At 43.5% G+C, this 12,379-nt stretch overlaps 1 protein-coding gene across 23 annotated transcripts in view; it reads left to right on the forward strand.

Annotated features, from left to right (window-relative positions):
- Celf2 (CUGBP Elav-like family member 2) overlaps positions 1–12,379 on the forward strand; it is a 788,139-nt gene that overhangs the window by 691,417 nt on the left and 84,343 nt on the right. The gene's annotated exons all lie outside the window — the stretch shown is intronic.

Here is a 12,379-nt window from a genome sequence, read left to right on the forward strand (position 1 = left end):
TTTTTTTTTTTTTTTTTTTTTTGGACCAGCCACATTCGTGAGACAGAAAGAAAGGGACTGACTTAATCATTTCTGCTTACACATGATCTTAAAAAGAAAATTACCTTGGTTATTCACTTTCATTCACTTAGTACAAATCCCAAAGGCCATGGAGGTAGTTAAATAAATAAATGGAAAAAGAATGCTGAATAAGGTATTGTATTTATTTGTCTGCTGAAAATAAAGTTGTCACCGCTAAACCAATCAAATCATACATTTTTTATGAGAGGTTGCAACTTGCAGAGAGGTGGAAATGTTAAACACTAATTAATGAATGTGGCTGGTAAAGCAGCTCAAACAACTCAGGACTCCAGCTAAGCTATGGAGGGATCATTAGAATATGAAATTCAGTGATGCTTCTCTGTTGATTTGATGAAACGCCTGTATCCTGTCAGATAAAGTACAGTGGGCTTAAAATTTCCAAGTTATTTTTGAACCAGAGATTTTAAAGATTTGCTTGTTAGAGGGGTATTTTTGTGATGGCTTTTGATTCCCTCAAAGTTGAAAGGAAACTAGAGATTCCTGGATAAGGCGTCGATAATATTAACAGAGCGTTGCAGCTGTTGAAGGGGATGCAGGACGCCTTGTGTCACACACGAGATACTTGATCCTGTGGTTGCCTTAGAATGTAGTAAGTTACGGAGTCTGTGTTTAATTTACTTATGAAAACTAGTAAATATTACAGATTAATTAATGGAAAGTGCTCTGAATCTTAAGAAATAGGCTTCAAAATTTTAACTTTTGGGGACTTTTAATGAATCATCTGGAAAGAAAATAATGCCGTTCCATTGCTATGTAGTGTTTGAATTTCAGTCATACGAAATTGTCCTATTAATCTACACAGATGATGGTTTCACATGAAGCTCAGGCGTCTTTAAATAACAAATACACCACAGTTACATTGCCAAAGGAAAGTAGAGAGTTTTTTTCAGGAGAAGGGTCCTTCTTGCCTTTTTTGTGGGTTAGTGCATAGCAGAAGTGCCAGGAATGGGGAGTTATCTAATTTGACTAGAAGAGAAGAGAAACGTGGTACAATAATGAGAAAAATGGAAAGGTGGCTTTGGGCCCACGTGTGGTGTCCCTTGAAATACAGGCCAAAGAGTTGGAATTTAATTTAGAACATAATTAAAAGTTTCTGAGCAAGGGAGAGAAATTTCTTTACCCGAGTTGTTGACGAATTCACAAGGCAATGGTATAGAGGGACTAGCCAGTGTGGTAGTAGCTGTTAAAATACAATAACGTATGAGAAGAAGAAAGTGCAGACAGATCTAAAGTGAGAATTTTAAGGAGAAGAAAATGAAGCAAACTGAGAGCCAAGTCAGAGGGTTATATGAGAGATCGGGAAGAACAGAGGGGCTTATCATACCCCAGGTACAATGCTCCAAGAGCAGCGGTCTCAAGCCAGAATCCCAAGTTTTATTGGGGCGGGGGGGGGGGCAGTGACCAAAATGTACATGAGCTAGGCAGGTTTCACTGTCCAAAAGGTATTTCCTCCAGGGCTGAGGCCAGGTCATAGCTTGAACAGATTGAGAAAAGATCATTCTGGGAAGCAATACAAGAGTACAGCCCTGGAGAGAAGGTTGAGGAGCTCCAGATGCAGAAGTGAGTCCCCAGTTTGGTGGCCAACGCTCATAGCTTCGTGCTTGAGGAGCACAGGCACCTGGGCTCAGGCAAACAAAAAGGACATCCTCTCACAGAGTCACACTGTCACACTGTCATGTGAGGCTTTGTTTGTCCCAGTTCACTGGATACAGAGGAGTGGGTAATGGTGAGCTCCCTAAAAACAGCTGGGGTCGGGGATGGAGCCAAAGGCTGTGGAGGACATCATTATGGCCGAGGCTAATATAAAAAAATATTTTTAAACCAGGCTCATTTCTCTTACAACATGAGATTATGCTATGAGTTCATGACACATAGAATTTAGTGTCAGAGATAGAAATGGATCCCCAGGTCACTGGACCACTCTTTACTGGCCAGGGCAGACATTACTGTTTCACTGTGTAGTTTGCATAGCTCAATTAGGCAGAATGTCTAATTTAGCATCTGGGTAACATCTGGAAGAACGAGTATTAGAGCATCCATCGTTAATTTGGGAAGACAGTTCCACATTGAAAAGGAAATCGTGGTTAGAAAGGATATTGGTATATTTCCCACTTAGTGATAAAGGCAAATTATTACCTTCCTCTTAATTTTGGCTCATGAATCAGTGGTGATAGTGATCTTCCAGCTGTCACACAAAATTGTTGGGGTCTTTTGCTCTAATTGTAGTTGTCATGGTATAACCTCAGCAACACCACAGTCCTTTGAGACTTTTCTTGTATTCTTTCGGCTTATCTCCACTTTTAAAATTGTTTTATATCCTCCGGGTTTTTTGTTGGTTTGTTTGAGTTTTTGTCTTTAAAACATACAGACCCAAACAAGGGGGCTCTAGATAAACCTAGGCATGATCTTAATTGGTTTTGCTGCGCTTTGACTCAAGAGCTCCATTGTGTGGACCCGTTATGTACTATATCCCAAAGATGGGGTGATAGGGAGAACTGAAATGCTATCAAAGAAATTTTGCTAAACACAGTAGTAGCAATATCTTCTCCTGAAATAATGATTAATTGGGCACTAGCTCTGTTAAGAGGTTAAAAAGTGGCATAGATTTGCCTTTATAGTTAATAGACTATAACACTTCCAAGAAAAAATTAAGCTAGGAAAGGATTGCCATTCTTCTTCAACAGCACTGCTTCAGAAAAGCCGTATACGCATACTTTGTTCATTGTCGTTATTTTTCATTCATGGTCCGTGCCTGCCATTTTAAGCCTGTTCATTTTTCTCCTAATTTTAAGAATAAATAAAGCAAATGGAAGCTTGTGTTATTATTTAGAATGAAAACACAGAACCTAATCATAGCTAATGAGTATAATAAATGCTAGTCTGTACCTCCCCTTGTTTGGTATGTGTTTTATACACAGAAGGTAACATAGGCTGAATAATTCGGATGCCAAGTTACAGATGGGGTTGTGGAATGTTATTTGACAGCCGATTAGAGTAATCTGTCAGAAATGATGACTTAATCACCATAACAGACTCCAAATTCCCTCATAGAATTCTACCCAGAGTAATCTAATTTTCCTGCAATATTTTATTTTATTTTTGCCAGGACTAAACAGTTACATTGCTTGTTTTTCCCCCTTTTAGTATACTGCATTATTTTAACAGAAATGTAAATAGGTAGTGTCATTATAGCTAAAAAGGCTGACTTGGAGCCTGATAAGCCAAAAGCAGATATATAATTTTAGGTTATGTTTTTCTCTGTCACTGGGTTATTGCTATATGAGAAGAAAAGCTGGGAGTTGGGCAGTACTAGCTATATGCTTCTCCTGGGAACAGAAAGGCCATTCATCAGTGTGTTCTTTTAGTTTCCAAATGGGACCTTTTCTGGTTTCCCCTCAGGGATATTCCTATACCATATAAAATGATAGTGATAACACCTTTATTGAGCATTTACTACACAGTCAATATTTTAAGCACTTTGCATGTATCAATGACTATTAGGAAGAAATCGTAATATGTTTTCACAGTTTTTTCTCCAGTTACTCTCGACCATGGGAAGAAAAAGATAACTTATGTATCTTGTTATCCCACTGAAATCTCATTTTTTCTTCTTAGTTTAGATTGCTTTTATAAAAATATATGCCAGCAAAAATAAGTTGAAAAATTTCTAGGTACCTGCTATGGTAACTCCATGATGATACACAAAAGAACAATTTGGAAAAGCACTGTGGCCTGGGGGTAGATGAATCCTGGGTACTCTGCTTGGACTATGGAATCTGCAACTTCAGAGGGTAATAATCACCTCCAAAATTTCCAAAGTGGTTTTCAAATAAACTGACTTATAAGCCGGGCAGTGAATATAGCCAAATCCCAGAGCCTCCTAACATGAAAAATGGCTGACCCAACAATAAGTGGTCTATGCATTGATGCATTTGATAGATTTCAGTGTGGTTTGGTTTGGTTTGGTTTTTGCACTATTGGTTTGTAAATAAACCACAAAATTTAGGATTAGTTGCTGTCAGAGAATCAAAACCATTATTTTCCTCTTACAGAATAATAGATAGCCAATCTCACTTATTAATTTACCTTTCATTGGCAAAAGCATAGAATATTTTAGATAGCTTATTCCACAAAAGGAACCGCAGCATCTAATTCTGTTTCTTGAGTCTTATTTAGAAGGGCCTGAGGGGATTATATAGTTGAACTAACATTGAACCTCTGGATTAGAGTGTATGTATAGTTCCTTCATAATCAAATGACATATTGGCTGGGACTGTTCTTTCCTGGCATGACACAATGCTGTGATTTTTTCCTTTCACTCATTGGAGGCTTATAAGCTTTATTTCCTACCCTTTTCATGAAGAAAATCCAGATAGTAATTTTTATTCTGGAGTAATTTAAAAATTTTGTATGTATGCGTGAATAAAATACACATATACAAATATACTACAAAGTCTGAGTTTTCATTGGGAAGAAGCCTATAGGTTGAGGCAGTCTTCATGTTTAGCATGGAGAAAGAAAACTGTGATAATCTTGTAGTTTTTAGAAACCCCTCACTCTCTTGCAGTAATGGTGTGGCTGTGTGCAGAGGTGGCATGGAGAAGCACCTTTGAAACGGGTGCCAGGCCTAGGTCTACATTCCTACATTCTGCTTACTTGCTATGTGACTTGGCCAAGTTACCCAGCCCCTCTCTCCCCTGGTTCCTTATAAGTACCAATCTCATAGGGACATTCTGAGAATTAAACTGGCTCACATACATAAAGCACTGAGAGCAAATGCCTGAAAAACTGAGAGTGAAGAGATGATTTCTTCAATTGCCACAAAAATTGTATACATTCCCCATTTCATGTATGAGTTACACCCGTGGACAGCAAATCTGGCAGCCCTGGAGACAAAAGCTGGTTTTAACCCATCTGAGAAATTGTTTTTGTCTTCTAGATTCTTGCAGAGGTATCATTTCTGCTAAAGGTATCCTAGCTAATTTGCTGCACTGTCTGAAACAAAAACGAGTTCAGAGCCAGACCCAGTGGTACACACAACTGTAATCCCAGAGGCTCAAGAGGCTGAGGCAGGAGGGTCGCAAGTTCAAAGCCAGCCTCAGCAACTTAGCAAGGCCCTAAGCAATTCAGTGAGACCCTGTCTCTAAATGAAAATACAGAAAAGGCCTGAGGAGGTGGGTCGTTGGTAAAGTGACCCTGGGTTCAATCCCCAGTATCAAAATATAAAGTAAAATAAATTCAGAGATTTTTATTCAGTACTGATAAAGTAACACTCCTACCACCTTGGTTTCTTCGCCATCTCCATATACAGAGCATAATATTTCAGGGGCTGAAATGACAAAAGCACTTAGCTAGAGGTACAGGTGTAGATGTACAGGTGTGTATCTCTGGGTGGTCTGACTGCAATAAAAGAAACTTTGACCGTACACATAATCCTTCCCTTTGGGGGATGACCTGCCTCCAGTTGGAAACTTTTGAAACTAACTTTTACCATTCATAAATTTTTTGAAGATAATTTCAGAAAGTGTAGGTGCTTTGGGTATTTCATCGTTACTGTACAATCCAAGTATCGCGCATGAATCATTTTTCATGTTGTCGTGGAGTAAAAGAAAAATACTAGTTCTTCTTTACTGTCTGGAATCCTTTAATTTTTCTCATTTGGCACATAGCTCTTCTGAAATTTCACTTCTTTCCCTCCCATCTCCCTCTACTTTTAAATATTTTATGGGCAGTAGGCTTATAATATGTGCCAGCACGACTGTTCTCTCAAGGGGTCGGGATAGGTTTAGTAATGAGATGCATAACGGTGACTCTGTAAAACCCATTTCAGGTTTGAAATGGCATGTTTTATTGAATCTCGTGTGAAAGGTGGTTAGCTCATCAATTGGTGATGGCTGGGGTTAAGCAAGTTTCAACATGAGTTCTCCTGTGGGTGAGAAACCAGCCGCACCACCCTCCCCTCAGCCACAGCCTTCCCCCTGGACACCGCTTACAGAGAGCTCAGAATCTTCCCTTTGGCCATCGCTGGACTGAGACAGAGGAACTGGGAGAGATCACATAGACCCATCTGCGATGGAGACTCCAGACTGTTTGGTCAGTGGAGGCTGGAGCTCTGTGCCAGGTCTCATCCCTGTGACTGGCAAAGCGCTGGGACCCTAGTGGTAACACCTAGAGTCGGGCACAGCTCTGTGCATAGTTACCCCCTAGACCTTGAGAACGGCCTTGCTCCAAGGTTGTATTCTCATTCTCATTGTCATGAGCCACAGCTGGGCTCTTCCGTAGCAAATCTAAGGTCAGTCAGAGGCCAACCATTCTGAAGACCACCAGTGGACAGCTCAGTTCTGGAAGAGAGGAGGGAGAACCACACAGCCTAAATGGAGAGGGGAACCTGGAGTATCATGCAGACAGGCTGTGTGCTACATGGCCAGGAAGCAGGCATGGCACAGCCACAGTGCCTGGGACACAGGCAAGCACTTCATGTTGTTGCTGGTGCATGATTTTGGCTTAGGGGTGGAAAGAAAGGTGAGATGCCGGGCTGTCCCCAAGAAGCCCCACCTCACCAAAAGCCTGCACATCCCCTGAAGAAGTTGTTCCTTAACGAGCCACAGCAAGGGGGCTTTGCTCTGGGTGGTCCTGCCTCCACTGGGCATGTGAGGCCAGTAGTTGATCCATAGACCCAGCAGAGGCTCAAGAGCTGGTCTCTAAGGAACATGCTTATCTCCAGTCCCTGGGAGAGAGGAAGCTATTAAAATTAAGTTTCTCTTTGGGGCTTTTGTTTTTGTTTTTGGTCCTGTTGGGAATCAAACCCAGGGTCCCGTGCATGCCAGGCACAAGCACTTCAAGATTATGTTTCATTTGTCTTGAAATAAATAGGGCTAAGTAGAGACCAAGCCATATACCAGCACCTTAATGTATACTTTAGGCAAAATGTTATTCTGCAATAAAGTGAAAAGGAAACTTTGTGTGCACTCAAAGGAATCTTCAGAGAATAGTTTAGAAACCTTTCTTTCTAGAAATGTGAACTCGAAATATGTTAGGTGAGGTGAACTCCCATGGATGGACGAGACCTATTTCCAAAACTTTGGCTCCTGCCATTTCCCTGGTGCAAGCGCACTGTAGACAGAGAACCTGGTACCTGCAAACCATAGCTCTCCTGTTGCCTTTTAAGTTTGTACAAGTGCAGCTAAGTTAGACACAAGGAATGGAGTCATTGCTCGTGTTTCATCATGACTCAGGAAACTACCCTGTGAATGTCAGAGGCTGGTGCTTGCAGGATTTCTAGTCTCGGGAAACAGTGTACAGATCATGACTGTACAGACCCCTGCATTTTCTTTTTTCAGACACAACTAATTCTGCCTCGCCTTAGGTAACCGATGTCTCCTAGGAGTCTCCTTGCAAAAGTTTTTGAAGAGCACGTGTTCACTTGCCACAGACAGGAGAAGGAGGGCATCCCGAGGTACTAGCCTCAACCCTGCTGCTGAGGTTCTCTCACAACTGGTAATTTGGAATAGAGTCTGCCAAATTCTCTGGGCCTTCTCTGCTCTGCTGCTATTGCCTGGGACCTCCAGATAACAGCATGTAGATCCATCCCTAGCCCCGTCTGCTCTGCAGCAGATAAGGCCTGGTTCCCTAGTGGTGTTGGAGCAATGTTGAGAAACAGCAGTTCTGACCCCCTCCCCATCTTTAGTTCTTGAGAAAGGTGCTGAGGGTGTGACCTCTGCTGCCATCCTGCTGCCTAGGGCAGTTTTAACTCAAGACTGAGTAGACCTGCATTGTTTTCTTCTTTGAAATTCTTCAAATCCATAAATACATGCCTAACGCATTAGTCTTACTGCGTTTTATTTTTTCGTGAATGTTGTTGGCTAAGAATTCCCGTTGCTTCTCCCATTGGATAGAATGTCATATCATCATTCTTTAGTAATACTATGACCTATTTTCTCTGAATCTGGGACTTTGGATGTGTGTTCTGATCTCTGAAATGTCCTTCACACATCTCCTGGCCAACATGAGGATTCCCTCAAGAAGGAGCTCAAGCCTTGTTCATCTGAGGAATTTGTCCTCCCTGGGTCTGCGACGGGCATCTCTCCTCTGAGCTCCCGAGCTACACACCTTAGTGCAGCCCACAGTTCTCTGAGAAGCAGCTGAAGCATCTGTGGCTACACCCAATTCTCCATCATGAGAACTTTCTCCCTGAGCTCCCAGCATCCACTTGGTGTTTGAGGACAGAAACAATCCAGTGGAGGAGTGGCCCTGGAGTCACACTGGGTGACTCCAGGTGGAAACCCCACCTGCTATAGGGAAAAAAAAATTGGTCATATAGCATGAAACTTTAAAAGGCCCACTCTTTTTCAGGGATTTCCCTGCTCCACTCAAGAAATCTCCCAAAGTTCTTGGGACATTGCAGGTTTTGAGGAAGTGAAACATCGTGGAATAGCTTCTCCACGCCATTTTTGTCCTCGGTGACATTTACAGCCTGTGTGTGATCAGAAATTTGTAACTCAAATGAACTGTTGGTGATAATGAGCCATTAATACAGTCCTGATTGAACACCTTTCTCGAAGGTCACCATGCTTTACATACATTATCTAATTTGTCTCCAGAACATACCTGCAGGAGGGTAGCCAGCCGCTCAGAATTCACCATGTTCTGACAACCCAGACTTCAGTGGAGCAGATTTCCCTGCTCTGGGCCCAGTGAAGACCAAAACTATGTTCAAGTTTGTAGGGCAGCAAGTGCTTTGTTAGAACCACTGTTGATTCCCTGTGCCTGCTAGATAGGTCAGAAACAGCAGCTGCAAAAACAGAGGGAAGTCTTTCCATAAATACTAGCCACAGGGCTACAGACACCAAGTGTTAAGGGAGCTTAGAGGAAAGGAAGGGGACTGTCCCCCATGGAATGCCACAGCCACCTTCCAGGTTTCCATCTACCCCTTCAGTGAGTGAAGGCCCATATGCCCAAGGCCCATGTTGGATATTTCATAGAGGAGCAGCGGGGTCTAGAGGCATCACCACTGCATTAAGACAGGGAGATAAATCTTCTGATCCCAACTCTGTCGCTAACCATCTGTGTGTCCTGAGCAAAGTCACAAATTCCCTTCAGACTTAATGAATGGAGAGCACCAGGCCATAGGATTTCCAGGGCCCTCCTTCAGCTCTAGCATAGAATGATGCTGCCCTCCTGGCTCCAGGCCCCTGCTGGTCCTCCACGCACTTCACAGGCAAAGCTGTAGGCTCGGAACACCTGTCTGTGCTCCTGATCTTGCCACCAGTTTTCTTGGTGTGTATATATTAAGTGCCATGATGGACTGAAAGCTCCCTGACGGCAAGAGCCATGTCTATTTTATGTTTGTGTCCCATAGGTAACACAGTATACTTGTCCTCTCTGCTCTAGCTGGTGAGTCTCATCCGACTCTCTTCAGTATAGTAACCCATGTCAGTCTTTCCCATCTTAAAAGGGAACTAATCTTCTCAAACTAGTAATCTTTACTTACCATATTGTAGGTCCCCATCACTGTTGTTCTCCCAGTTCTCCTCCACCCCTACAACCTGTAGTTCTAGTCCTACCGCTTCACAGACATTGCTTTGATAAACTCCCTAAAGGACTTTTTAGGGCCAATGACACTTCAGTGTTTGCCTCATAGCCTCTTGCAGCACCTGCTTGGTGGCCTCACCCTTGTTCCAGAAACTCCCCTGTCCGGCTCCCATGAGGCCAGTTGCTCCTGCTTCTCCTGCCCCTCGTACTGCCCTTTGCTCTATCGTCCTGAGACACCTATTTCCTCATGTTCTTTGCAGTTCTGTCCCTGGCTCTTTTTTCACTCTAAGGTCCCTCCCTGATAGATCTGCTAATGTCTGTGGTTTCCACGGCTGCCTCCCACAGGGAGCCCTTGAGCCCCACATGGCCAGTTTCTCTCTGCATCACCTCCCATCATATTTAGCACATCCAGACCTGAGCTCACCAGCCTCCTCCAAAACCGGTCTCTCTCGTTTTCCCTGCTTGGCAGTGATCCCCTAATCCATTTGGTGGCCCAGGTCCATAGTTCTCCTTCTCCCTCATCCCCATGACCAGCCAGCTACCACTGAAGTTTCACTCTTCATCAGTGTCACCTGAACTGTTTGCAGTGCCTCTGAACTCTCCTCCCTGCATCCTTTCTGGGCTCGAATCCACCCTCCATACTGGAGCCGAAAATGACTTTTCTACACTACAAATTTTGATCCTTTGGCTTTGCTTCTTCAGTTGACGGAAATGTCAACTCCTGAGTCGCAAGGCTAAGACCCAGATGCTGACCGCCTTCTCAGCCCTTTCTCGTCGCCTTCCTCACTCACGTGATAAGCTCCTGACGAGATGGAACTGAGCTCTTTTTTAACCTGTGAATCTTTGAATGGGGTATCCCATCCTGTCAAGGAGATAACAGGTATTACCTGTCTCTGATGCAAGTCCAAGGACAGGAAATGGATTCCACTCTTGCTGGAAATCTTTGCCTTTTTTGCCAGGCAGAAGTAAGTGCCTGAACCCCTCTGTGGACTCCCTGAAATTTTGTCTTGCCTCTCCACCAGCATTGCCACAGTGCTCAGCTGGCTGCATGTAGCCACGTCACCCCCACCACACAGTGAACACCCCAAGGGGAGGAACGTCCTCCCTTGGCCTTGTCCCCAGGCCTTCACCTAGAGCCTGATTATTTCTCCCGAGTTTGCTGAATGGGTGGACGCGTGCATACTGGCAGAAGAGCTTACTCAAAGACTGTCGTCTTTCCTGAACATTTCATTTTGTCATTTTCTCCATTACTATAGGATAGATTGGGGTCATTTTACTCAGCCCAAATCAGGGGTTTCCACAGTTTACTTCTGTCTGCTTTGTAAGGTATGTATCCCGTGTTTTTTCTGAAAAGACTGGCCTACTCAGGACCCCTAAACATTCTATTCTCATTGTTGTCTCTGCTCCACAAATTGAGTCTATGAATGGATGAAATGGGGATAGTAGTGGACCCTGCATCTCAAGGCCTGTGTTCTGTGCATAAGGCCATTCTGTCTGTTACGGGAAGTGAGGCAGCTTGGAATTATTTAGCTTCTTACCCCTGCACAGCCCTCCCTCTTCCTTCTTGTATTCTGAAGACCCTGGCAGATGTCAGATGCGCACAGACCACCTGATAATAATTTCCCATCATATAAGTGCCAGAGCCGAGTACCATTCCCCCTTTCATTTAAATTAGATAAAACCCTGAGCTATGGCTTGCGAGTGATGGAAGTCCACTGGGGAAATTAAAGGTTCAGAGAGAACGGGTCCCATTATAATAAAAAGCATTTGCACCGCCAGTGATTCCATCTACCCTGTGGCTTCTGTGTTCCTTGGGGTGGGATGAAATATGAAGCAAAAGGACCTCTGAAAGTAGTTTGAGGAATTTATTTTAATTGGAAATGGTGGTAGCATTCTGCACTTGGCGTGAACTATGGATCATGCACAGTGGTGGGATCAGTTTTGTATAAAGAGCCATGGAGCATCCAGGCCACGATGCAGGAGCTCAGCCCTGTCCTGGCAAGTTCTTTCTACCCCTGCGTGTGTACTGATTGTGATCAGAGGCCAGTGGTCCCTCTCACCCACCTGTGTTACTTCCTTCCCTCTTCCCTCCCTCGCTCCCTCCCTCCAGTCTCTCCATGACTCTGCACGGCTAGTCTATGCTAGCATTTAATCAGTATATAATGGCATCTAAATCAATCAACTGCTCAACCTATAAATTACTCAGAACTATGAGACCTGGGAAGAATTCATGAAGCAGATGTACAGAATGGCCAGGGTAGGAGCAAAGATAAATCTGCACTTAAACTCCTAATAGTACAATCACAGTAGCCGATTTCTGTTGGCATATCCTATGTACATAATCTCATTCGATCTCAACCTTTTTATACAAGTGTTCTCTCCATCTCACAGATGAGGAGACTGAAGCTCAGAGTAGTTAAGACGTTGGCCCAAAGTCATGTAGCTGTTAACAAGTGGCAGAACCAGAAGTTTCTACCACATAGAGGCAGAAGCTGTATTGAGTGGTTTTGAACTCAAGTTCTGACTCAAAAGCCTAAGCTTTTAAGTGTGGTGTTACAGTGCCCCCTGACTGAAAATGGTTACATTCTTGAACTGAAAACTCGGATTTGTTTTTTAACATAGGTAATTCTGTCTGGGAGAAGTCCTATCATTAATTCCGAACCCTGGTAATGATAGCAGGGTATCAATAATGAAGTTGAGGGCTGGGATTGTGGCTCAGCAGTAGAGTGCTCACCTAGCATGGGCGGGACCCGGGTTCGATCCTCAG

Source organism: Marmota marmota, unplaced genomic scaffold, assembly GCF_001458135.2.
Source record: "Marmota marmota marmota unplaced genomic scaffold, marMar, whole genome shotgun sequence".
In the NCBI taxonomy this organism is placed as follows: Eukaryota; Metazoa; Chordata; class Mammalia; order Rodentia; family Sciuridae; genus Marmota; species Marmota marmota.